The 26,635-nt window shown below is 33.6% G+C and overlaps 1 protein-coding gene across 4 annotated transcripts in view; it reads left to right on the top strand.

Moving 5' to 3' along the window:
* The first annotated feature begins 5,217 nt into the window (after positions 1 to 5,217).
* LOC145277047 (uncharacterized) overlaps positions 5,218 to 26,635 on the top strand; it is a 580,935-nt gene continuing 559,517 nt past the window's right edge. For 2 of the 4 annotated variants that reach the window (XM_080128690.1, XM_080128687.1), the window contains exon 1: positions 5,218 to 5,464. The gene's annotated coding sequence lies outside the window, so the exon portion shown is untranslated. Of the gene's footprint in view, positions 5,465 to 18,176; positions 18,291 to 26,635 lie in introns of all 4 variants that reach the window. The other 2 variants (XM_080128688.1, XM_080128689.1) reach the window with 2 other exon arrangements.

Raw genomic sequence — 26,635 nt, 5'->3', positions numbered from 1 at the left:
TTGACCAGAATATCTTGTTTTTTTTTTCTTTTCCAGTTTTAACAACTAATCCTTTTACTTTTCTAATCTTAACCTTCATACTTTTCATGCTCACATTTTTCTATATAATCCATGATTTTTCCAGGCTTTGCGTTGAAATAATATTTTCTTTTTGTGTTCAATATCATACACATTGTTAACAATCCATAAAAAAAATTATTACCAACTTCTTAAATTGATTAAATAAAAAAATCAAATAAAAGACGTAATTAAGTAAATAAACAGAAAGAAGGAATACAAAAAAAAAGAAGAGAAACTGAATTAACAAGTGACGTCGTAAGCAAAATATTATCAGCCCTAGCACGGCAAAGAGCATCACTTTTGTTAACTCTCTATATATCACACAAATAAGATGGCATGTAAGCGACATTCTTGCAATGATTTATGAATGTGTCGACGATGAAAAAGTTGCTATGGTAACCAACAGCCAATCAGAAGAAACCGTCTCTCACATTCCTTACTAATTCTGAGGACTTTTTAACACCAGTAATTTTGTTATAACTTTTGTTTTAATAAATGAAAAGTGAAAAATTTTTATTTCAAAATATAGCTGAGAAGGTCACCTATGAACTGTAAAAATTGTTTATAATTTGGTCCAAAAATGAATGAGCAGTGAAGGTTCAAAGCTGTTCTAAATGAGTAAAACTAACAGTTAAACATATATTCAAACACTACCTTGTGTGAATGATATATATGCATGTTTGTGTCTTGATATTTTGTGACAACCGCAATAAAAACTTTCAGTATGTGTGTGTATATATATATATATATATATATATATATATATATATATATATATATATATATATATATAAATGGAAAAGTATAAAAGCTTATAATTTTTCTTTATTCGTTTTCAATTGGTGACGTGCAGGAATACAAAATAATATTATGAAAAAAATTTTTTAAAACTTTTTTTACAAGTACATAATTTTCGACCGATCCTTCAGTCTTCATCGGTGTAGGAAAGACTTTGCTGTATGCTTGGGTACCCACTTTTCGGGAACCCTTGCAGTAAGATTGGTTAAGGAGATGGGGGTGGCGGAGGATGATCTGATTCAAATTCACGAAAATGTTGGCTGGCGCCTAGGTGAAGGAGTTTATGAAGAGCCGCACCAAATGTGGCCTGAAGTTTTGGCCTTGACCTTGAAAAATGCTGTGCACCATCCCTAGATCGGAGACCATAATCATGTCAGGTTTGGCCATGATCGGTTCAGTGGTGTGGGCTGTAGAAGAGTATATATACATACACTATGACCTTCACCTTGGAAAATGGTATGCTTCATCTCTAGGTGGGGGACCATCATCATGCCAGGTTTAGTCATGATCTAGTGGTGTGTGCTGCAGGGAAGTTGTACACACAGACACACGCACACGGACACTACTCTTTTATATATATATATATATATATATATATATATATATATATATATATATATACTTCGGAATAGTTTTTATTTAAAAATCAGTGGTTATGTAAACGTGAGATTGTAGGTTTATAAAATATTACTGGCAGCAAACTTTATAACTATTTGCTAATATTTTCTCTCCTCTGATGAGATGGTAGACATCGAAACCCTATAGGTTAAGGAGATTAATTTTCTAAAACATTCTTTGTCTTGCTTAGAATAATAAAAATTCTTTGATATGAAACTCAACCACTTCATTTCATTTCAATGAGAGTTTTTTTAAATTCATTGAATTACAATTTAATATATATATATATATATATATATATATATATATATATATATATATATATATATATATATATATATATATATAAGTGAAATTGTCTGTGTGTGTTTCTGTCTGTGTGTGTACATTTCCCTACAAAATTACTCTGTCAAAACTCGAGATTTGACATAAGGGGTATTGAGATTTTGACATAAGATTTTTGACATAAGCGTTATTGAGATTTTTACATAAGGGGTATTGAGATTTTAACATAAGCGGTATTGAGATTTGGGAAACTCTTTTTAATTCGTTTTCGGACAAATATTTGGCTGTCAAGGGGTCAAAGCTTAACTTAATTTGACCTTTGAAAACTCTACCAAACTCCTCCACCAATTTTATGGTCTAAACACTTGAAATTTTAGATGTAGGTTCCTTAGATATGGATCAAACTTTTTAAGTTGATTTTAGCCCAAAACAATAAATGTTGAGGGGCCAAAATTGGGGTCAAAGTTTTAAAAAATTTGACCTCTCAGCCAATTTTTGGTTTAAACATTTGAAAATTTGCATAAAGTGTATTCAGATATAGGGCAAGCTATTTTGGGCCGAAAATTTGGCTGCCAAGGGGTCAAAGTTCAAACGATATGATCTTTACGGTCTCTAGCAAACTATTCAGCAAATTTTGGGTCTAAACATTTGAAATTTTACATAAAGGGTATTCAGACATGCGGCAAGCTTTTTAATCAGTATTTCGGCGAAAATTTGGCTGCCAAGAGGTCAAAGTTGAAAAAGTTGACCTTGGCAGACTCTACTAAACTCTTCCACCAATTTTGCATCTAAACCCTTGAAATTTATTTTTTTATAATTTTTTACATTTCCCGCTTTTTTTCAGTCGTTTTTTTTTAAAGGGCATGTACATCTTTGCAATGTATGACTATAATGAATTGTGGTTTCACTTAATGCCTTAACCAGCAAGTTCTAGCATTGGTACAAATATAATTTGCTGATTTCTTTCTGTCCTCTGATGAGAAGAATAGCAAGAATAGCATTCTTTGAAACTCTGTGGAATAAGGACTTTGCTAATTGTTTTTTGGAGTATTCAGTCGAACAATAAATTTGATTGTAAATTTCAACTTACAGTTTTAATTTTCTTTCTCTAATAATAAGTTCTACTTTCTATTGCGTATTGAGCTTTTTTATTCGGTTGGGATTAAATTATTTATATATAAATAATGTGGTGACGCCTTTGTAAAAAAAAAAAAAAAAAAAAAAAAAAATACATGTATTTATATTAGATTGAAGTTTACCAGTGCTTATACCAGGTAAACACTGCATATTTTTTTATTTCATTATTTTATTGATATATATATATATGTTCGCTTATAAAAATATGAATCTCCCTTCTCCCACAAGCAAACTTTCTTTCCTAGAACTGCCTATTTGTGGAACACAGTACGATTGGGCTGTTTCTTCGCTTACTATAACATTAGGCGATCAGAAAATGGACGTTGGGTTTACTTTCAGCAGCCTCTTAACTCTAGCTTTCCTTATTTTTTCCTTTAGTCCTCACATTCCATCAGCGATGGTTCTTTTTTGCTGTATTTTGGGTTTGAATTTATTCCTCTAATCCTTATCGTTGGCAAGTTTCTGACCTTGAAGTAGTATTTTTTTCTAGCTTTTTACATCAAGTGACTTCATGCTTTGTCTGGGTCGATTTCTGTAATATATATATATATATATATATATATATATATATATATATATATATATATATATATATATATATATATATATATATATCGAATCCAATGTAAATAAATTCTAATGTTTAGCCATCCTCGTAAAATAATCAATTTCTGACCAGTTCAAACCATCGTCATTGATTTCCTCAATGTTTTACAGTCTACCTGTCAAACTCAATAACCTTGAGTGGCCTTTGGGCCTTGATAAGCTATGTAAAAAAAAAAGTGTTATATTATTACAATATCTTTTGGTCACTAAAATATTAATTGAACCAAATAATTTCGAAAACGTTTCATCTTATATGAGGATTTGCCAGAGATGTTAAAACCAGTTTAAATGACGACTTTCTAGTCGATAGTTTAAAGGTTTCCAAATTCTTCATAAATTTTGAAGAGTTATGGTGTGATTTTTTTTTTTTTAACTATTTGCTAACAAGATTTGTTTACATAGGGTCAACCAAGTCATTAAATTATTTCGTATGATTTTTCATTTTTATATTTGAGATTATTGACTTTTTGTTTTCATCCCTTTTTTTTTTTTTTGTGAATTTTAAGAAGTTACAGTCTTAGCTTCCAAATTATGCAGTCGAAATTACCTGAATATTCCTGAATTATTAAACAAAAAAACTTTAATCATGTTAACAGGTGAAACATTGCCGCCATCTTGTTTAAATCAAAACGGAAATTACCTCCCCTTTTAACTCTCCTGTGTCATTCGATCGTTTTCATCAAATTCTATTTTTTATTTTTATTTTAATAAATGATTTTCTACCTTATCGATTTTCATAATTTTTTTATATAATCATCTTAAAAATACGAGGAATACATAGATACCATATTACGATTTCCGAAATTTCGTCTCAATGGTATAGAAGCACCGACATTTATTCACTTTTGTTGCGAAAAAAAAAAAAATGCAAAAGTTCTTTCATAATTTTCTTTAGTATTTCTCTTCAAAAGCTCATATTTATTTAAAAAAAAAAAAAAAGAAAGGGGATCTAAGTAGAATTCAACCTAATTAAAAAGAAAGGAAAGCTACAGAAAATACAGGAAAGTCTTTATGATGTACTTACTCGTTACGGAACGAAGATGTCATATTCCAAAAAGGATGTAAATTGATCAAGTAGATTTATTTTTTACCAATAAAAATTTTATGAGTAAGCAAAATGGGACTATCTCGCGTCGCCATCTTGAAAATAGGATACAATAAGTCAGACTTGCGAGATCGGTATTGTAATGTCACCGATTTTACATTAGTCGCTTTAAAATGATTTTCTTTACTAAAATTACTTGATCAATTTACGTAATTTTGGGAATATGATATTTTCGTTTCGTGACAGGTAACTTTTAGTGTTGTGTATGTGTGTGTGTGTGTGTGTGTGTGTGTGTGTGTGCGTGCGCGTGCACGCGGGTGTGTGTGTTTTAATTCGTTTCAATTCTAAGAGTACGTATAAGAATTTTATTTAAACTGTAATCCAAGTAGATCGTCAATCAATTTTATACTTTTCAAGTTCAAGGTGCGAAGAAAGTACAGTAAGAGAAATATCGATGAGGTCATTTTCTAACGTTTGAAGTTTGACGTCATTATCAACCAATGAAATGATTCCACCTTCCTTCTTGTTGTTGGTGATGTTGTTGTTGTTGTTGTTGTTGTTGTTTTGTTACAGTTTTTATTATATATATATATATATATATATATATATATATATATATATATATATATACATATATACATCAAATAAACCGGAAGTACTTCCGGAAACAGTAGACGGCGCCAAATAGCGCTCTTATTTGAAAGGAGGAAAATAAGTTGCATTCCATAAACACGTGCTTAACAATAATATCAACAAGTCACGAAGAAAAAAAATAAAACCACTCAAATTTGTTTTCTTTGATCAGCTGGGTTTAAGGATTTTTTTTTCATAAATCTCTAACAACGGAGAGCTGGGAAACCTCGATGTATTTTGATGTTTTTAGTTTTGCTTTGTAGTTAGTTCGTAAAAAGAAACGTAAGTCTTTTTTATTTTATTTTTATTTATTCAATGTTTTTAAAAGCATTCCTTTCTGTCAAATTGACATCATGAGATAATATAATTGTTTGACAAATCCCACGACCCGACTGAGACGGCCGATATAAATAAACCAAAAACAGAAATAGCTTTCTTTTTCTTTTTTTAAATACTTCTACAGAATTTGAACCAAACCAAACCGCCTTTTTTTATTTCTCACTCCCAACAAGGTATATTGGGACTTGGAACGTAAGAGGCTACTATTTGGGATTGTTGGGAGTTGAGCGGCGAGATGTCTGTTCAAATTACATTTAAACTTCTACAGGTTAGTACAGCCAGGAAAGGAATCCCAAAATTTAGCACTAGAAGGGAAGAAACTATTAGAGTAGAAGGCCTTCAGGCATCTCAACAGTGAAGGGGGGATTTTGTTGCTTGTCTGGTTAGCCGGGAGCATAAACGTCGAGGGAGCACGCACAGCAACAGCACAAGTGCTATGAGTTCATTACAGCAGATTTCATTAAAATACTTGTAAAATAACGGCGATGGGGCAGAGGTTGGAGCTTGGTTGACTTTGGGTGAATTAAAATTTAAGTTCGTCTTACAAAAACAACGTTTGGGTTCAAATTCTGTAATTTTTTAAATTTTTTTTTATTTATTTAATTATTTATTTTGCGATATAATAATGTCTTTCTTTGCCTTTGATCACGTATGGGTGATTACAATCGTGTAAAGTAGATACTTGTGCAGAGTAGCGAGCGCACCAAATTATTGCCGTACTTACAGAGATTCACAACCTAAGGGCGTTGCCAGCCAGACTTAGGGTTAGTGGAGGTGTTTTGTTTTCACAGATACTTACAGATGACGTCCCGGAAGAGGCTCAGCCTGTGACTCCGGCTCAACACCTTCGTCCGTCACTGTCATCTCTACTTTGATGGTTGACGATGTGGGTGCGTGTGCTTGGATGCGTGCCTTATAATTATATTTCTGATCATTATTTTTCCAGAATTTGTCCAGCCCTTTTTCAAACTCAAGTCACTTTTTATAACTGATTCATTCCACGTGTCGATACTCGATTTTAATCTGTTAATTTTTAGTTTGTTATTCTGTACAAGTATAGGAACAACAACATCATGTTACAAATTTCGGTGCTAGTGCACTTACTGATCCGTGCTATTTTTTAAATCGTATTTCCAAGTTTAATTAAAGTTTTATGATATGTTTTTTTTATTCAATTGTAAGGTTAAAGCATAGGATAGTTACAAAACACCCTCCCCCTCCCCATGTTAAGAACGGCTTTTTAAATAATCACGTTATTATTTCAGCACGGATCAATAAGTGCACTTGCACCTAAATTTCTTATGTGTATTTTGGCAAAAAGTCGTCTGCTTTTTCTAAGTTTGTTTATATCAGCCATTTTTTTTCACGGTTGATTTTGTTTTCGCTAGACATGCTATAACGATTGGCATAATCCTAATTTTAAAATATTTTTTGCACCAAAATGTGGTTTTAAAAAAAGAGTTTATAGTCAAAATTGTCTGCTTTTTTTTTTTTTTTTTCCGGTTTCTGCTATGGCCCCGTCTCTTTGGATTAATGATTATCTTCCTCTCCGATAACGCGAAAGCCCCTCCTCTTTCCCTACGTTGAGAATGGCTTTTTATATAATAATTTTATTATTTAGAAAGCCATTTTTTAAAAAACTATTCTTTCACCCAACAAATAAACATTCAGTGGAGTATTTGTAATAAAAAATTATTAAAAAAAAACAACAAAAAAAAGCTAATTTTGGTTCTTTTTCGTTATTAGAACGAAAATTCAAAGTATTGAATTTCAAGTAAAACCAATGATATCCACTTATGTCGCAGTAATGAAAATATCCAAAAATTACGAAAAACGATAAGATAGAAAATTAATTATTAATGAAAATAGCTTTCAAAGACAATTAGTGAAAATGAAGTTTTGTTAAATTAGCCAAAGATTTTCAGTTTTCATAAAAAATGTTGAAAAAACTTATTCCGACGGTGAAAGGGGATTACCGAAGTTATCGCATAAACTTCAAAGGTACTAGTGCACTTATGGATCCGTGCTGAAATAATAACATTATTACTTAGACGGTCATTCTTAACATGAGGAGGGGAGGGTGTTTTGTACCTATTTTGTACTTTAACGTTACAATTTCATATAGACATATATCAAAACTTTAATGAAACTTTAAAATGCTATTAAAAAATAGCGTGGATCAATAAGCGCATTAGCACCACTTCAGGGGTTGCAAAGGAATGCCCCTTGCGACCCCCTCTTCCCACTGGGGTCAAGTAAGAAAGTAGGGAATCAGAGAGCAACTGTTAACAAGGGTTGTGCTGTCTGTTCCGCAAAGAAGTTGTAGAAAAAGGAGACAAGAACTGAGGGTTGCAATAACCTCTCGCCAGTAAATTGTTCAGCGCTTTGACTGATCCAAGTGTTTTTATGACAAAAGGAACATACCTCACACCCTTCCTCCTATTCGATATATTCGTTTTTATTTTTGTAATCAGTTTGGATTGTTCCCCTTGATGTTCTAACCAACCTAAGTAATCTTTTTTTTACACACTCCTGACAAAAAAGAAAAAAACTAAAAGAAACTAATTACAACAAAACACATTAATATTTGATCAGAAAACTACTCCTACAATATCTCATTAGTTGTATAGTATATGTAGTCCAGATATAAACTGTGCAGGAAGTAAACTGGATCTATGCTAACGTATTTTTCTGGATGGGACATTCCGGGCAATACCATTTTTATCTGCTTGGAGATTCTGAGTCGATGCCAACACATCAGAAATGGTACCATTTGTTGCATGAATCACAGCCAATTATGGTCTGGTTTGGCTGCGGAGAGTTGCATAAGAAACACAACCAGACACGCTCCTCAGCAATAGGGGGTTAACCCGAAGATTCCTCTCATTTCGCCGCAACAGGACGGCCATCAGAAACCCAAGAATGTTCCAAGGGATACAGATGTTTAAGAGAATGTACCTTCTCAGCTGCATCACTCTTCTGAACATGTGCTGCGCTGACACCATCATTGCCCGGGATCAGTTCGATAATGGTTCCTAAAACCCAAAATGGTCTAAGTTTCACGGAACTCTTAATCAGAACTATATCATCCATCTGGAGATGATTTCTTGTCCAGAGTTGGGGATTGTCCAGGAATTTAATTTTCCTAGCTCCAGAAGATATTTTTTTTTTTTACATAGGCATAACCACTTATCAAGGCCCAGAGACCACTCGAGGATAAGGATTAAGAGTGTACAGTAGTCAATTGGACAATATAGTAATCGTTAGTAATGGAAATTCGGTAAATTTATTAACAAGTGGAACGGCTCATCAAGAACTTGTTTATGTTGAACTTGAAGACAACCATATTGTAGTCAGCTGGAAAGCAGGAAAACAGAAGACAGTTCCACAGGCATGCAGTTCTAAGAAAGAAGCTTTGTTCATGGAATCTACGTTTAGGTTTAGGCACAGATAACGAGTGGAGGGAATTATTGATAGTGTTTTCAGCTAGACGAGTGTTTCTTGTGAAAGTTTGGTGAGGGGGTACCATAGATTGAAGCTCAGTTGAACACTTTCCATGAAAATAACGATAAAGCAGAGACAAACACGCAACATCTCTTCTGTAAGATAGAGGTTGCAGCGAAGAGAAAAGGACATCTCCTACAAGGCTACAAAGTCTATTTTGAATTCTATCAAGGTAGGACAAGTTCTTTCTAGCAGTTCCTGCCCAGATGTGGCAACAGTATTCCATCCTTGGACATACCTGGCTCTTATATAGATAGAGAATTGCATCAGCAGTGAGATATCTACTGGATCGATAGAAGGATCCCACCATTTTTCCAGCGGCCTTGATAACAGATTTGATGTACATGTTCCATTTAAGATCAGGAGTAAAGGTCAAGCTCAGAAGCTTGTCAAAAAAGATATTCCTTATACCATAATTCTGCCTACTACCACTTTTTTTCCCCAAACACCCGGGCAACGCCGGGCAACCCCACTAGTCTATTATATAAAAGGCAAAATGGGTGAGCGCATTTGTGTATATCCACGAAAGGCTTTTTTCATCGACAACGTTACTATTTTGGAGAAGTTTCCTTATACTCCCTAGATTATAACATCTCAGATTTGTGAACGGACATCGTCTCTATATTTATTTTAATCAACTTTTAAAAAATCCCTGGTTCCCGGTTTTTGTTTGTCTTTTTTTGTATAAATGAAGCAAAACTAATCAAAGCAAAGGCATCAGAGACGTCCAGAAAGACACTTAGTTTTGATTAATGTGGGGGAACCCTTCATATCAGACAATTGCTTTTCATTAAGGCATTGCCAGAGTTGGAGGGAGCTAGTTTTCCCCAACATTGTGGGAAAACTAGTACGGCAGAAAGCTGAACGCTTGACTGGCTGTAGGCCAGTCATTTCACTATCCACTATGGCGTAATGGTTGACATCGCTAAATTTGAATGCTTTACACTTCTGGTCGTGTCATAGCATAGGAGTAAGATGTCAGGTTTTCTTTAACTTTCTTTTCCGCCTTTGCGTCACAGGTTTGAGCCTGCCTGCCTACTACCACTTTTTTTTTTTTACACCTACAAACACCCGCGCAATGCCGGTCACACCTACTAGTTTATTATATAAAAGCAAAAACGTGTGTGTGTTTGTGTGTGTGCATTTTTTTTGTATGTCCGGCAAAGGCTTTTTTCGGGGGTAGGGGGCATTCTGGGATTTTTTTTTGTATGTCCGGCAAAGGCTTTTTTCGGGGGAAGGGGGCATTCTGGGATTTTTTTTTGTATGTCCGGCAAAGGCTTTTTTCGGGGGAAGGGGGCGTTCTGGAATTTTTTTTTGTATGTCCGGCAAAGGCTTTTTTCGGGGGAAGTGGGCGTTCTGGGATTTTTTTTTGTATGTCCGGCAAAGGCTTTTTTTGGGAGAGTCACTAATTCTTACAACTTTTTATATACTTTCTAGATTGTAATATCTCCAATTTGCGAAACGAGGGCGTCTATATCTTTTATTTGAGTGACATTTATGATTTAATTTCTCTATGGCATGATGTTTGACCTAGAAAACCACATGTTGATGTGCGTTTAACCACCTGCATTTTTAAATATTTAATTTCAACCATTATCACTTCTCTGCTCTTCTAACGCCGTGGTAAGTTATCAGTCTATTCACCTCAAGACTTCAGGTTCAGGCCTACCTTCCTACCCAAACTTTTTTTTTCTTTTACACCTGCAAACACCTGGGCAACGCCGGGCACCCCCGCTAGTCTATTATATAAAAGACAAAATGGGCGCAATGTATGTCCGCGAAAAGCTTTTTTCATCAATTACGTTTATGGAGAAGTTACCTTATACTTCCTAGATTGTAATATCTCCTGATCCCTGGTTTCCAGTGTTTGTTTGTGTTTTTCGTATAAAAGCGAAACTGGCCGGGACATCTTGAAGGCGATTAGCTTTGATCAATGTAGGAGGAACCCTTCATATCAGACAATTGCTATTCATTTGGACACTGCCAGAGTTCCCCAACAAGGAACAATTACCTGGCCTACAGCCAGATTTAAGTGCATGATTCTTAACTTAATTACCAACTCATTCATTTTGCTATCCGCTATGGCATAATGGTTGACATCGCTAAATTTGAACACTTTACAGTTTCGGTTGTATCATGGCGTAGTGGTAAGATGCCAGGTTTTCTTTCACTTTCTTTTCCGCCGTAGCGTCACAGGTTCAAGCCTGCCTGCCTGTTATCATTTTTCTTTTTTTTGCTGAACACACACCTACAAACACCTGGGCACTCCCGCTAGTTTATATATATAAAAGGCAAAATGGGCGCTAACGTTTGTGTATGTCCACGAAAGGCTTTTCAGATCGGGATTCCGCTGTCAGTTAAATTCCCCAAGAAGTTTTCCTATACTTGGAAGATCATAATATCTGAGATTCGCAAATGGACATCGTTTCTTCAACGTCTCTATCTTTGTTTTCATTTTTTTTATTTCGTCCTTGTGCCATTATCCTCCACCTGGGCAAAAGTTAATTACCAACTCATTGAATTCAATATTCTCTTTGGCTTAATGGTTAGCATGGAAAAATAATTACCCACCTCGCTCTCTATCTTTTTTTATTTTAACCACGTTGAAGCCATTCTTAACATCGTTTCATCCTTGTGCCAATATCCTCCACCCGAACAGCGCCAAGTACTCCCCGCTACTCTTTAAGAAGAGCAAGATGACTGAAAAGCTTTCCACTTGCTATAAATATTTTTGCATTATAGCTATAGAGTTTCGGGAACACCATATTAGGTAGAGCTTGAAAGAAAGAAGGCACGCTCATATCTGGAACCATGTATTGCGTTGATGTTCAGGCACGTGAATAGGAGCAAGTACATTTTTGTATCTCATTTCTCATCACTCACCCAGTGAAATTGATCCCAGTGTGTGGATAAAGGACCCTGAAATTGGTACAGGGTGGCAGCAGGGAAGCAGGAACATTCAGTGTTACCAGTGTTGAATCATATTGCTTACATTTGGCACAAGTAGCCAGAACCGTATTCACAACCTGTCTTCCTTGTGGGACCCAGTAACCATACTGCCTCAACTCCGCTAGGGTTTACCGAGCTCCCATTGTCGATTGAATCGGGTGGCTATAAACTTAAACACCAGAGTGGTAACGGTTGGCAAACGGAAGAATGAGGAAAACCTATATATATATAATCTTTTAGTCAAGTTTGCCACCATCCAGACCAAAACATGCAAAGAAATTGTGTGGTTAGAGGGGACTCTGGCTAATCATGATGCCAGGGAAGTTCCACATAATAGCTTCCATCCTGTATCTCTACAGTTTCCTGAAAGCACTCCATCTGTTCCTGATTGTAATCGGAAAATGCATCTTGGTTGGGTAAATCCAGAGTTTCCAAGGAAAACTTCTGTTCTAAGTCTCTTTGTACAGCATTGTTGGGAAAGCATTCTGCAAAGGGATTGAGGCACGGCAATTGGGCTTCCAGAATGAAACATAAATGAGGTATATACTCTGGAAAAAAGGAGTAATGCTCCGAACGGAACCAACCCAGGTGAGACTGAAAAGGCCCAACCCTTAAAACAGGAGACCAGCTTCAATGAATTGAAGTGTTGAATCAAGTTTAATCCAATTAAGGGCTGTATCTGTATCAAGTCCGACTAGCCAAAGAGCAGTTTGCATCTGTAAAAGCATGCAACAAAAACTCAAAGTTAAGCAATCGAACCAACAAATTCATACATCGGATGCCAAGGCAGGAGATGTTAGTTTTTCCTGGAACCCAAGTCAATTCCCAGGACTACCTCTTTGAAACCCCAGTGACACTCACCAAGAAAGGTCAACATTTTAAGTTGACAATTGATGCCAATGGTCTTAATCGAACACAAGCCTCTCAGTTCATCCACTGATAAATATGACCGACTAACCACTACCAGTGTTTAATTAGCAATTAATTGACACAGTCCTCGTTCAACAGGAGACAGTAACCAATAAGATGGGTGCCAAAGTACATGAAGAAGTTGAATTTTTCGCATCCACATGAAAGGAAGTAGTCGCTGCAGTCCTCCAAACAGATTTTTGAGATGTACTCCGGCTTATGGTGGACATGGGTGCAACAGAAGTACTACCCCTTATTTCTAATCTCTTGATTGCTTTACCAGTGAGTCCTAATATGGAAGACAACAGCAGTACCCACCTTTTATCTCTCCCTTCAGTTCTTGGGGAAATTTTCTGAAGAGAATCTTTGGCATGAAACTAGCTCTACCTGAATTGTTTTTCAGTCCCTCCAACAGCAACGTCGCCCTGGAAGCAAAGTTCTCACTTTCAAAAAGGATGCATCCTTTTTCAGGTAATAATCAAGGATATCCTGAAATATTTGGTCAATGATTTTGTCTCAGTCCAAATACCCCTTCTTTAATGTAGACATGATGCACTGATAATTGGTATTCGTACAACTTAGATGCTATATTAGTCTCACAGCTCCGCACAAGAGGGAACACTTTAACAAGTTTGACCTCTCTGTATGTTTGGCTATGCCGACCACATAGTTCTCAAACCTTATCCTCGAGTGGCCTCTGGGCCTTGATAAGTGGTGACACCCTTGTAAAAAAAAAAAAAAAAAAAAAACCTAGTTAAAAAGTTCCTGAAACTCATGCGATAGGCCGCCATTTCCTGTTCATTAAAGGTATGTTCCGTGATTTGTATCTGCAGTTATTTAAAAACAAAAGTGGAAGAAACTCTCCATGAGTACTAAAAGGCAGATTCCGTGTAGGGGCTGGGCTCTGACTGTCGAAAGGCTTGATCCAAAAATCTCAGGTCTTCGTAATATTTTTTCAGTTAAAGCAGTCAACCACACTCCATCTTGGCCGAGGTTATCCCATTGAAAAGGACCCAACTCCAGCTGAATAATGCAGGTTTCTAATTCCACAATGATTGGCATATTTCTGAATAAAGTGTAATGCCACTTAGCATTACAGAATTAGTACACTGTGGGCTTTTATCTGTCGTGACATATCGTCAGTCGTCCTTATCGTCAGTAAACTGCTCAGTACTTTGACTGCTTCAAGGCAGTCTTTTATAAGAAAAGGAACACTTCTCCTACTCTTCCTCATCGTCGATGCATCAATTTGAGGTTTTTGAAATCAGTTTTGATTATTCCTCTTTGATGCTGACACCACAAAGATTTACCTTTGTTATGCTTCAAAGTATCCGTTTTTTTTTTGTTGTTTTTGTTTTTTTTTATTTTTGTAAAACTCAATTTTTCCTAATTGTCTTCAAAAACTATTTTCATTAATAATTAATTTTCTACCTTATCGTTTTTCATAATTTTTGGATATGTTCATTACTGTGACATGAAAATTCAGTAGATACCATTGGTTTCATTTGAAATTCAATATTTTGATTTTCAAATTTCGTTATAACAAAGAAGAACCCTATTTGTTATATAAACTATTTGACTTTTGTAGGTTTTTCAGGTCTGCTGAAAATGAATATCACATTCAAATTTGAGGAAAACAAGTAGTTTTCTGAATATTAAGGCATTCTTTTTCAATGTATTACTTAATGAATATCAGTATAAGGCCGAGAAGTTTGAATGATGAACTCTCAAGTAGGATACTGTTGGCCATGGCAGTTGGGGGTTGCAAAGGTTTCTTATAATTATTGACGGAAAGGAGCTTCATCTTAGTAGCATTGAATGTTACAATCTATTTATGTCCCCATTCCAGTACAGACCGGATTTCTAAAGATTCAGAGACGTTGTTGGATATGTGTGCACTCGTTTTGCTCACATGTCTGTTATAAAGTGTAGTGGCATCAACAAATATACTCCTTTGAGACACATTTCATAAGGTGGTCATTTATGAAAATCCAAAATAATAAGCGTTCAAGAATTGACTCCTGGAGCACACACACACACATATTATACTGTTTGGATATTCGGCTATCAAAGACAACCTAAAATTTTCTTTTAACTAAGAAAAATATTATATCAAATAAGTAAATATTTGTCCAACACTATCGTATGATTTTATTTTCATGAGAAAATTTTCATGTTAGACCCTGTCAAAGGCTTTGGGCATATCAACAGCTATCGTCTTTTCATCTGTCTTGTTGTATCCGTTCAGAGATGATCGTTAGGATATCTGGTAGAACTGGTTTGCCTAAATAAAGAAATGGTTTGCCAAATAATAAAAGGATAAATAAAAACCTGGCCAGATAGATTCTTAAAGCTGCCCAACACTTCATCATTTAAAACCTATGTTAAACTGATTATCATGATGATTATGATTGTTATTAGAAAAAAAACAGCACTGAAAACTCAGGAATCTGAACAGAATCCTTTATTTAATCCACAGGGATAGCATGCTCTTGATCCATCAGCGATGAGTACGTAAAAGTCCTAAGTAGTTTTTGATTACCAGATTTAGTTAAAATTATAACTGTTCCAAACCCGAAAATGAGAGGGAGAGTCTGTTTCAGTTAAATCTTAACTGCAAACCAAACTCTAATTATAAATATTAAAACTTTATTTTTATATTTTTCTAATTATAAATATTAAAACTATATTCTTATATATTTTTTCAATTAAAAATATTAAAAATTCTTTTTTATATTTTTTTCAATAATATTAAAACTTTTTAGATTTTATATTTTCAATCACAAATATTAGAACAATATTTTTGTGCTTTTTTTAATTATAAATATTGAAATATTCTTATATTTTCTTAATAATAAATATTTAAAATATTTTTATATATTATTTCAATTATAAGTATTCAACCTTTATATACATATTTTCAATTATAAATATTAAGTTTATTTTATATATTTTCAATTATAAATATTAAGTTTATTTTATATATTTTCAATTATAAATATTAAGTTTATTTTATATATTTTCAATTATAAATATTAAGTTTATTTTATATATTTTCAATTATAAATATTAAGTTTATTTCATATATTTTCAATTATAAATATTAAGTTTATTTTATATATTTTCAATTATAAATATTAAGTTTATTTTATATATTTTCAATTATAAATATTAAGTTTATTTTATATATTTTCAATTATAAATATTAAGTTTATTTCATATATTTTCAATTATAAATATTAAAACTTTATTTTTTAATTCTTAATATTAAAATGTTTTAATATTTATTTTCAAATTACTAATAAAATTAAAAAATAGAAGAATCGTTTAATTTTTGGGTGGACCTAAAATGTGAATAGATATTATAAATTAAATTTATTTGTTATAAAAGTTGAAGATTTGTTTTTCTATGTATCAGAATCGTTTTCTTCTTTCATTCTAACTCAGTTTTTTGATCCCAGAACTTCTTTTGTTTTCTTTGAGTTTAGGTCGTCTGAAAATGATCACCGCTTTAGAATTGTTAGATTCAAATTCTTTGTGAGTTAATTGACCATTTGCAGACATTTTGTCGTTAATGTAGAGTTGATCAACTTATAGTTAAGAAGCCAAAAAGTCTTTAGAGAACTTTATATCAAAATGTATGGATATTTCTTTGAGAATCATGTCTATTATTTTTGTTTTAACTCTTTTTCACCCCACACAATGTATATTGCCACTTGGAGCATAAGGGGCTACGATTTTGTATCGTGTCTAACAAGAAACTGTGGTGAATGGAGGAGTGAGATGCTTGTTCACATTACGTTAAAACTTCTGCAAGTTAGTACAGTCGGGGAATCATATGTTGAATGTTCAGAATAAAATTGAAAAACAGTAAAAGGTGGGTTCCCTTTATCAAGCTAGAAAACTGCTCACACCTGAGAGTATCCTGTATCTCTACAAGGCCACCTATCGCTCATGCATGGAGTATTAGTGCCACATCTGGGCTGGTGCATCTACCGCTAGTCTCTCCCTCTTGGATAGGGTCCAAAAAAGAGTTTTCAGTCTAAAAGGTCCCACTTTGTCAACTAAGCTCCAACCCCTGTCCCATCACCGCAATATTGCATCTCTGTGGCTGTTTTACAAATATTTTAATGGAATGTGCTCTGATGAACTCGTGTCACTTGTGCCCTCTCGACATACATATCTCCAACAAACCCGCTTAGCAACAAAATCCCACCCCACTGTTGAGGTCCCTAAATGCCAGAAAGCTTTCTATTCTAATAATTTCTTCCCTTGAACAGCTAGACTATGGAATGCCCTTCCTGGTACCTGCTTTCCTGACTGTACTGATATGCAGAAGTTTAAATGTAATGTAAACCAACATCTTGTTAATCTTTCCTAGGCATGGTCCCAAATAGTAACCCCCTTATGTCCAAGTGGCGATTGTTGGGTGAACGTGAGTAAAAAAAAACAAATTAAAGATATCAAATTTTGCTTTAAAAAAAAAAGGGTTCATATATGTAATTGATAACAATAACAATTTGCAGTTTCAAATTTGATTCGAATGTAGGATCACCCCCCTTAACCAAGCGCTTTTAAAGAAGAGACTTTGTTGTCTCGGCCATGCTGCACGCCACAACACAAGAGAGTTCACCTATGAAACAATAGCTCCAGAACCATTCCAAGATTGGCAAAGATGCCTGAGAAGTCAGTTGAAAACGTAGTTACGCACGATTAAAGGCAACACTGAACCTACCTCTCGTTGTGAGGTCTATTTGTTCATTGCCCTGAGACTGGCTGCCTATAACTATCTCGGCTGATGCAGACCATTGTTTGTGGTCTGCACTCATTTGAGATGCTGTGTGTTCTATGAGAGGAGTCAGCTCAACTTATCCTGAGTAAATGTCGTCAAAAGTTTTTTTAAAAAAAGTCAAATTTCATCCCACATTTTCACTTACACTTGGTTAAGGTATGAAGACCCATTCCCCCCTCCAGCGATAACTAAAATAACATCTAACAAAACGAATGCACTTTATATGTGGTCCTTCTGCATTTACTAACCTGTGATTGTCGCACATTTGGCTTGGGGTAGCTCAGCAGTTGACAGAAATAACTGGAAATCTCAGCCAAATGTTCCTCAATTTTCAACGAACGCACTGTGTATTTTAATACAAATCTACGAAGGCTACGTTTTTATAAATTGGAAGAAATAAAAAGAAATTTATTTTTATAGTATGAGTTAGAGTTGGGTTAGATACATGTTTGTGATTTTGTTTATTCTATTTTCATGTTTATCATTATAATTTTCTTGTAGTGGTTTAACTTTTCACGATCATCCGCTTCAAGTAATTCCTGTCAGCAGACAAACACACTCAAGAAACTTTGTGGAAACCGTGGGTCAGTAAATCCAGAAGTATCATTTATACTAGTAAGGATACCCGGTAATGCTTGGGAGTAAATGAGGAACTTTGTCCTTTTGCATCCCGTTCATGCCACTATTTTACCCATTTTACATTTTTTTAATTCTTTATTTTACACTTTTTAATTCCTTATTTTCTATTTTTTTAATTTTTTATTTTCCATTTTTTTAATTAAAAAAATTTTTTTTTTTTATTCAATTTTCACCCCAAACAAGGCACAGTGCCACTTTGAAGCAGGGGGCTACTATCAGGGACTTAATTAGCGGGGTCATTATGAAGGGAGATGAGTAGAAAGATGTTTGTTAACATTACACTTGAACTTCTACATATCAGTGCAGTTGGGAAAGCAGAATCGTGGAAGGGAGTTCTAAAGACCCGCAGTTCTAGGGAAGAAACTATTGGAGTAAAAGGCTTTCTTGCACCTAGGGATCTCTACTGTAAAGGGATGAGACTTAGTAGCTTGTCGAGTTTGTCGGGGGTAGTTACATCGGGGAGGTACAAGTGTTTGCAGTTCGTCAGAGCATTCACCATTAAAGTATTTGTAGAACAGGCAGAGGGATGCAACATCTCGTCGATGGGACAGAGGCTGAAGCCTAGATGATAGTTCAGGACCTATCAGGTTGGCGACTCTCTTTTGAACCCTGTCCAGGAGCGAGAGACAAGCAGCAGATGCACCAGCCCAGATGTGACAACAGTACTCCATACATGGGCAAATGGTTGCCTTATAGAGGTATAGGATACTGTCAGGCGTAAGTAGTTTTCTAGCACGGTAGAGAGAGCCAACCTTCCTTGCAGCAGCCTTGGCAATGCTCTCAATGTATCTATTCCAGTTCATATTCCCTGTAAACGTTAGGCCGAGGAGTTTAAAAGAAGTACTTTCAGGCAATGTGTTCTTGGCCATTGCTATTGGTGATAGAGAAGGTTTCTTGTAGTTATTGAAGGAAACAAGCTTAGTCTTAGCAGCATTGAATGTGACCAACCATTTTTGTCCCCATTCCACTACAGATCGGAGGTCATCCTCTAGTGTTTCTGCCATTTCCTTGGATATGTGTTCATTTGTTTTCCCTCATATCTGTTATAGAGAGTGGTGTCATCGGCAAATATACCCATCTCCGAAACAATTTTATCAGGGAGGTCATTTATGAATATCAGGAATAATAGAGGTCCAAGGATAGACCCCTGAGGTACTCCCGCATTTATGTCATATTGTTTAGATGTACGACTGCCGAGGACAACTTTGATTTTTCTATTACTTAAGAAGGATTTAATTACATTATGAATTCTTCCAGTGATTCCATATGATCTAATTTTCCTTAGAAGACCATCGTGCCATACCCTGTCAAAAGCCTTAGGTATATCAAGGGCCACCGCTCTACCCTCCCCTGTTTTGTCCAATGAACGGTATATACGTTCAGAAACTACAGTTAAGATATCTGCTGTTGAACGGGCTTGCCTGAATCCATATTGTTTATCAGTCAGGAGTTTAGCAGCTGTTAGGTGCTGGACTAGGGTTTGACTCAAATATTTTGGCGAAAAGCGGGAGGAGGCTAATGGGGCGATAATTTAGTGGGTCAGTTCTTTCACCAGAATTCTTGAAGACTGGTACCACAGAGGCGGTTTTCCAGCAGTCGGGAAAGCAAGATTCATTAAGGCATTTATTGTAAAGTTTGGAGAGAACTGGAGCAACCTCGGCAGAGCATTTTTTTAATAGCACAGCCGGGATGAGAGCTGGTCCACATGCTTTTGGGGTGTCTAGGTTTTTTATAATAGCATGTACCTGAGAAGGGGTGATTTTCAAATCGTCTAGTGTGGCGTCTGTTCGCAAAGGAAAATAAGTGAGTGAGTGGTGTACCGAGTTCAGTGTGGAGTTTAAGGCAAACTGACTGGCAAGCAGATTAGCCTTGTCAGTTGCCGTGCAAGCAACCTCATAATTTTTTATTTTTTATTTTTTTAATTCTTTATTTTCCATTTTTTTAATTCTTTATTTTACATTTTTTTAATTCTTTATTTTCCATTTTTTAATTCTTTATTTTCCATTTTTTAATTCTTTATTTTCCATTTTTTAATTCTTTATTTTCCATTTTTTTAATGCTTTATTTTACATCTTTTTTTAATTCTTTATTTTCCATTTTTTTAATTTTTTATTTTCCATTTGTTAATTCTTTATTTTCCATTTGTTAATTCTTTATTTTCCATTTTTTTAATGCTTTATTTTACATCTTTTTTTAATTCTTTATTTTCCATTTTTTTAATTTTTTATTTTCCATTTGTTAATTCTTTATTTTCCATTTTTTAATTCTTTATTTTCCATTTTTTTAATGCTTTATTTTACATCTTTTTTTAATTCTTTATTTTCCATTTTTTTAATTTTTTATTTTCCATTTTTTTAATTCTTTATTTTACATTTTTTTATTTTTTTATTTTCCATTTGTTAATTCTTTATTTTCCATTTTTTAATTCTTTATTTTCCATTTTCTTAATTCTTTATTTTCCATTTTTTTAATGCTTTATTTTACATCTTTTTTTATTCTTTATTTTACATTTTTTTTTATTCTTTATTTTCCATTTTTTTAATTCTTTATTTTACATTTTTTTTAATTCTTTATTTTCCATTTTTTTAATTCTTTATTTTACATTTGAACAATAATTAAAAAAAATTCTTTTTCTTAATGAATCCAGACTAAAAGACACTTGGAGATAATGGTTAATGAGATGAATAGATTGTCAGTTAAATGATGAAGAATATTAAGAGAGGATTGAAACTGATGAATGAAATGAACAAAGTTTGATGATTTATGACGACGGTTAAAGACAAGTGTTTATTGACGAGTGGAATGACATGTTATCATAAAAATAGAATTAAAGTCAGGAAGGCTAGGAATTGTTGTCAAAAGCAAGGTTGTAAAAATTCAGATAAAGTGCAGAAATGCATCTGTAATTTGATTGGCCACACTTTTTCTTCTTCACTGCAACCTCTTTCTCACAGACGTGATGTTGCTAGTCTCAATCTTTTCTATAAATACTATTATGCCATGTGTTCTTCAGAATTGTCTGATTTATTCCTTGCTTCCTTTGTTGCAGCTCTTTTATCACGTTGGTCTAGTGGTCTCCATAAATGCACTGTTTTAATACCTCTCTGTAATACAGTTTCATATTCCAGTAGTTTCTTTTAAAGAACTGCAAAGTTGTGGAACTCTCTTTCTGCTGACTGTTTTCCTCCTGCCTTTTATTCTTGTTTGCTCCTTACATCGTGGCTTTATGCTTTGTCTCGAGTGATTTCCATAAAATATTTTCCAATATTCAAACTGTTTGTTGATTCTTCAGAGATGGGGAATTTAATCCCTTACGAACCTGTAACATTTACCAAACTTCCGATATTACGACCCTGGTCCTAAGACAGAACTGACTTATGTAACATCGGCAAAATACCAATTTTTTTTTTGTCTGCAAATCGATGTGTTTGAATTATTTATTTACTTTCCGGTCCACTTAATGGACATTATTCCGGTAATTATAGGAGCAACTGAACTCCTGAAAATGAATTTCCAAAATTACCTGGCAAATATAACTGGTGAACCAAGTGCAAGAGAGATACAAATAATTGCATTTAATAAAAATGCAAAAGTTACACTCTTCTGGAGGTTGATGGTTCAATTCTCAGTGTGGATGACGTTCAAAATACAATTATGAATTACTTAGGACTTTTACATACTCATCGCTGATGGATCAAGAGCATGCTATCCCTGTGGATTAAATAAAGGATCCTGTTAAAAAATCCGTTCAGATTCCTGAGTTTAACAGAAAGACTCCAGAGTTTAACAAGATACACCTGAAAAAGGTTTAAAGTTACGTCATCCAAAACGTTTTGAAAAATAGTATCAAGATTAGAAGAGTAATCCAAAAATTCTTCAAAAAAATCTCTCGCTTGGATTGTATGAGATAGTAGGTGAATGGCTGACATCCGGTAGGATGCTTCACCTCCAACTCGAAAAAATAATAAGAAAATTAAAAAAAAAAAAGATACATAAATGGAACTTTCTTCCAATCAAGAGATTACTACTACAATTTTAACAGCTATGAAGCCACATTTGCCCTCCAGCTATGGGTAAAATAGCAACTTATATTTTATTAATTGTATACAATAGTTTATTACAGGTATTCTGGTTCACCGTTACAGTCCTCTCTCCTCCCTTAAAAAAAATGACTGATTCATCATCACCTGTGTTTTCTTGAGTTACTGTTTTTTTGTTTTTTTTTAATTTGCGAGAGGGGATGGTTTGAAGTCAAGTGTATATCTCACCCAGCTTTCTTCCCCAATGAAAGATGAGAAATATTCTTTACAAATGAAAGCAGTGTGCCATGTTAACAGCTTAAGTATTGTGATTATAAGACTTGGCCATCCGAAATCATACAGACAGGGGTTGATGACTAAGACTTTTGATTAGGGGATAACATTACTAACTACCAACCAGCAAACGATATGAAACGTGACCTTTGAACCCGGATTTTCTTTCTTTCTTTACTTACTGATTCTATCGACAAGAAGAAATCGTTGCCATTACTTTTTTTTTGTCTTTACTAACTGATAATTATATACTTACGGACCAGGACCCGGATCTGTGACAATTCCACAGTGGCTTTTTTTTTTTACATAGGCATAACCACTTATCAAGACCCAGAAACCATTCGAGGATAAGGGTTAAAAGTGTACAGTAGTCAATTGGACAATATAGTAATCGTTAGTAATGGAAATTCGGTAACTTTGTTAACTTAAGTGGAACGGCTCATCAAGAACTTGTTTATGTTGGACTTGAAGGCAACCATATTGCCTGTTTCCCACCGGACTACAACTTGGATGTCTTCAAGTCCAATGTTAACAAATTCCTAATGAACCGCCCCCTTAAGTAAACACTTCATCAAATCTCCACACTAACGTAATGTACTTGCAATAACCCTTATCCCTGAGTGGGTTCCGGGCCTTGATAAGTGGTGATCACTGTGTAAAAAAAAAAAAAAATATTGTAGTCAGCTGGAGAGTAGGAAAACTGAAGACAATTTCATAGGCGTGCAGTTCTAAGAAAGAAGCTTTGTTCATAGAATCTACGTTTAGGTTTATGCACAGATAAAGAGTGGGGGGGATTATTGATAGTGTTTTCAGCTAGATGAGTGTTTCTTGTGAAAGTTTGGCGAGAGAGGGCCATAGATTGAAGTTCAGTCAAGCACTTGCCATGAAAATAATGAAAAAGCAGAGACAACTCGCAACATCTCTTCTGTGAGATAGAGGTTGCAAGGAAAAGAAAAGGACATCTCCTACGAGGTCTATTTTGAACTCTATCAAGGCAGGACAAGTCCTTTCTAGCAGCTCCTGCCCAGATGTGGCAACAGTACTCCATCCTTGGACGTACCTGACTCTTATATAGATAGAAAATTACATCAGGATTGAAATATCTACTGGATCGATAGAAGGACCCCACCGTTTTTATCTACTTTCTTTTTTGTCTTAATATTAAAACACCAGTCAACTATTTTCTTAAATGAAATAAACATTTCAACGTTTTCATTTATGTTAAAATACAGTGTAACCCGGGTATAAGAGACAGCAATATAAGAAAACCTAATATAAGAGAGATTTCATCTGTTTCAAAATTAGAGCCTGTGTTGATGTACAGTGTACCCCGGATATAAGAGAGCTCTATGGATTAGAGAAGTCTCTTATATCCGGGTTGCACTGTAGTATAAATATTTTTTAAAATCGTCCATTCATGAAAATGAATGCTCGTGTTAAAAAAAAAATGTCACTTTGTTAATAATAGCCTAGTTCTGTGTATATATGTCATATTTTGAAACAGTTTACACAGCTCAATCTCTGACCACTTTGACATGACAGGATACCTGCTATAAACAATGCTTAATTCGATGATATCGCTAGTTTGAGAAAATTAATTTTTCTTTGAGTTATAACGATATCATCAACATAAACTTCAGAGGCTTTCTTTGTAATGTTCATGAGAAAAATAATTTGTTTTTAATTGTTGTAATCTACGGTGCTTTTTTTCATAAAAAAGCAAAATTAAATTTGTGCATTTTTTTTTAGTGTTTAAAAATCAGTAAAGGTGTTTTTGTTTACACAAAATAATAGATTCCCAGTAAGATTTAAAAATCAGTAAAGGTGTTTTTGTTTACACAAAATAATAGATTCCCAGTAAGATTTAAAAATCAGTAAAGGTGTTTTTGTTTACACAAAATAATAGATTCCCAGTAAGATTTAAAAATCAGTAAAGGTGTTTTTGTTTACACAAAATAATAGATTCCCAGTAAGATTTAAAAATCAGTAAAGGTGTTTTTGTTTACACAAAATAATAGATTCCCAGTAAGATTTAAAAATCAGTAAAGGTGTTTTTGTTTACACAAAATAATAGATTCCCAGTAAGATTTAAAAATCAGTAAAGGTGTTTTTGTTTACACAAAATAATAGATTCCCAGTAAGATTTAAAAATCAGTAAAGGTGTTTTTGTTTACACAAAATAATAGATTCCCAGTAAGATTTAAAAATCAGTAAAGGTGTTTTTGTTTACACAAAATAATAGATTCCCAGTAAGATTTAAAAATCAGTAAAGGTGTTTTTGTTTACACAAAATAATAGATTCCCAGTAAGATTTAAAAATCAGTAAAGGTGTTTTTGTTTACACAAAATAATAGATTCCCAGTAAGATTTAAAAATCAGTAAAGGTGTTTTTGTTTACACAAAATAATAGATTCCCAGTAAGATTTAAAAATCAGTAAAGGTGTTTTTGTTTACACAAAATAATAGATTCCCAGTAAGATTTAAAAATCAGTAAAGGTGTTTTTGTTTACACAAAATAATAGATTCCCAGTAAGATTTAAAAATCAGTAAAGGTGTTTTTGTTTACACAAAATAATAGATTCCCAGTAAGATTTAAAAATCAGTAAAGGTGTTTTTGTTTACACAAAATAATAGATTCCCAGTAAGATTTAAAAATCAGTAAAGGTGTTTTTGTTTACACAAAATAATAGATTCCCAGTAAGATTTAAAAATCAGTAAAGGTGTTTTTGTTTACACAAAATAATAGATTCCCAGTAAGATTTAAAAATCAGTAAAGGTGTTTTTGTTTACACAAAATAATAGATTCCCAGTAAGATTTAAAAATCAGTAAAGGTGTTTTTGTTTACACAAAATAATAGATTCCCAGTAAGATTTAAAAATCAGTAAAGGTGTTTTTGTTTACACAAAATAATAGATTCCCAGTAAGATTTAAAAATCAGTAAAGGTGTTTTTGTTTACACAAAATAATAGATTCCCAGTAAGATTTAAAAATCAGTAAAGGTGTTTTTGTTTACACAAAATAATAGATTCCCAGTAAGATTTAAAAATCAGTAAAGGTGTTTTTGTTTACACAAAATAATAGATTCCCAGTAAGATTTAAAAATCAGTAAAGGTGTTTTTGTTTACACAAAATAATAGATTCCCAGTAAGATTTAAAAATCAGTAAAGGTGTTTTTGTTTACACAAAATAATAGATTCCCAGTAAGATTTAAAAATCAGTAAAGGTGTTTTTGTTTACACAAAATAATAGATTCCCAGTAAGATTTAAAAATCAGTAAAGGTGTTTTTGTTTACACAAAATAATAGATTCCCAGTAAGATTTAAAAATCAGTAAAGGTGTTTTTGTTTACACAAAATAATAGATTCCCAGTAAGATTTAAAAATCAGTAAAGGTGTTTTTGTTTACACAAAATAATAGATTCCCAGTAAGATTTAAAAATCAGTAAAGGTGTTTTTGTTTACACAAAATAATAGATTCCCAGTAAGATTTAAAAATCAGTAAAGGTGTTTTTGTTTACACAAAATAATAGATTCCCAGTAAGATTTAAAAATCAGTAAAGGTGTTTTTGTTTACACAAAATAATAGATTCCCAGTAAGATTTAAAAATCAGTAAAGGTGTTTTTGTTTACACAAAATAATAGATTCCCAGTAAGATTTAAAAATCAGTAAAGGTGTTTTTGTTTACACAAAATAATAGATTCCCAGTAAGATTTAAAAATCAGTAAAGGTGTTTTTGTTTACACAAAATAATAGATTCCCAGTAAGATTTAAAAATCAGTAAAGGTGTTTTTGTTTACACAAAATAATAGATTCCCAGTAAGATTTAAAAATCAGTAAAGGTGTTTTTGTTTACACAAAATAATAAATTCCCAGTAAGATTTAAAAATAATAATGAATTCATTATATTCCATGATTATTACTTAATAAATCTTGAAAATTTAATTAAAATTGGTTGATTTCTTGCATTTTAGTGAATTTTTAAATGAAGAGAGGGATAAAAAAAACAA

Source organism: Euprymna scolopes, chromosome 5, assembly GCF_053919585.1.
Source record: "Euprymna scolopes isolate OS-2025 chromosome 5, ASM5391958v1, whole genome shotgun sequence".
Classification (NCBI taxonomy): Eukaryota; Metazoa; Mollusca; class Cephalopoda; order Sepiida; family Sepiolidae; genus Euprymna; species Euprymna scolopes.
This window is presented reverse-complemented; position numbering and strand designations above follow the sequence as displayed.